A 2242-nucleotide genomic window follows, 5' to 3' on the forward strand; every position below is an offset into this window, starting at 1 on the left:
TGGAGCACCTGACTGATAGAGTTGACCTGCTTTTCCAGATGTGGCTTTCGATGATGTTTTCCTTGAGCACATAACACACATTTTTCAAAAGTAATGAAGTCTCTGACAGGTAGACCACATACCATTTCGGTTTTGGCAAGACGGTTCAGATTCTTTGCATTTGCATGGCCAAGTCGACGATGCCACAACATAGCGTTTTGTTCAGAGACTTTTGAAAAGAGACAAGTGACTTCATCGGGTATGTTGTTGTTCATGTCAATGATGTAGGCATTCTCATCTCGCTTTGATTTGACGAGAGTCCACTCCTCTAGGATGACAATGCCAGGCTTTAAGATTAGACATTCCTTATCGGTGAAGTGTGTCGAATAACCCTTGTCGCAGATTTGAGAAACACTCCAAAAATTGTGCTTCAACTCAGGAGCATAGTTGACGTTCTCAAAATTAAGCACTCCATTTGTCACCATTCGTTTTTGCGTGATTTCTCCGCCCTCTCCACCGGCGAAGGAGACATATCCCGCATTAAAGGTCTGAATGTTGTGTAGTTGGGAGATATATTGTGTCATGTGTCGGGAGCAGCCGTTGTCGACAAACCAGGGTCTGACGACATTCCTCTGCATCTGTCCCTGCACGATGAACGGGATCATTTAGATTTCGGGACCCAGGTCATTACAGTCCTGGGTTGACCCTTAACGTTCACAAATGTATCTTTTGATTTTCCTGAATTTGAACCCTCATTTACAACAGATACAGAGGATGATGATGACTGATTAGAATTTAATTTTGGCACCCATTGATGTTTAGGTTTTGAAACAATTTTCTTTTCAGTTTGCTTAGAGCAGGTGGATTTTCTACTTCAAGAAGTTGAAGAACCAGACCTGCATTTTGGCGAAATCGACTTTGGCTTAGCTTTGGTCGATTTTGGCAAACTATTTGTGATTTTATTGAAAACCTGTTTGTTCTTATGAAACACTGCCATTTTCTTGTTTTGATTTGCTTTTCAGTCATCATCTCGAGAGCGAGTTCTTGAGGACTTTCTAATTAAAGACCGTCCTCTAGACTCATTCTCTCCTCTTTGTGACAAGTAATGCACAAACATCTGATTGAGACAGTTTCGGGCAATATGACCAGCAATACCACAATTGAAGCAAATTTGTTTATTATCATTGGACTTGGTACTGCTTTTTTCAGATTTCTGGCTTTTATTATCTTTTCTAGCATTTTCACATTTGCAAGAACAAGTACTAGATTGTGTAGCAAATGTAAAATATGTAGAAGCACTCGAACCAGATTTAACAACTTTATCAGAAAAAACATCATTATTTTCAAAATTATCAGTCTGAAACAACACACCACCAAAATCAAAAACATTAGTTTTTGAGTTTAACACAGACTCATCACAAAATTCAACACCAAATTTAGACACATAATTATTCGACTCAGACTTTTCAGCTTCTTGCTCCCCCTGAGCTACTGACACATCTGCACTTAAGCTAGAAATGTTAGTATCCAAAAATTTATCATTAGTTGTGTTGCTTGTTCAGAGGTTGGCTTCCCATAAACCAAGAAAGGTTCTCTGTCAATTTCCTATTAAGATAAAGGAATAGCAGTGTAATTATGATTGAAGGGAAGAGGGACACTCTCAAATCCTAATCCTACTTTTCTCTGGTTACCACAAGTAATGTCCTTCCACTGCATTTGTTCCTCAATCATTTTTGCAACTATATCACTTGACCCATCGTATTTTTTAAAATTAAATTCAGCATTTTCAAATCGGTTTTTCAATGCGTCAAGTTCAGCGGTTACAGCAGCAAGTTTTCTTTTGAGATGATCATAATTCTCACACTTGTTGTAATCCACTTGCAATTTCTTAAAATCTTTTGTTTTGTTCTCTAATTGAGTTTTCAAAGGCTTTTGATTTTTTCTAAGAGTATAGCCTTCATACTTAAGGTCCTCATTCTCTCTCTTAATTAATTCAATTTGGTCACGTAAGAATTTAATAGTTTTCATACAAGATTGAGAGCAACTATTTTCATTGACCTCGGGTTTGGCAGGCTCTGGAGTGGTTTGCACCATGACTGCAAATTGAAGATTCATCATTTCCTCTTTAGGATCCTTCTCTGCTTCTTCTTCCATACCATCCTTGATCTGGGCAAGATGTGCATTTTCAGGTCCTGAAGTATTCAGAGCCTGAATCTGGACTTGCCAATCAAAGGATTGAGCCACCATACCCAAGTTTGTAGTC

This window comes from Lactuca serriola, chromosome 4 (genome assembly GCF_051521515.1).
Source record: "Lactuca serriola cultivar US96UC23 chromosome 4, Lser_US96UC23_V15, whole genome shotgun sequence".
In the NCBI taxonomy this organism is placed as follows: domain Eukaryota; kingdom Viridiplantae; phylum Streptophyta; class Magnoliopsida; order Asterales; family Asteraceae; genus Lactuca; species Lactuca serriola.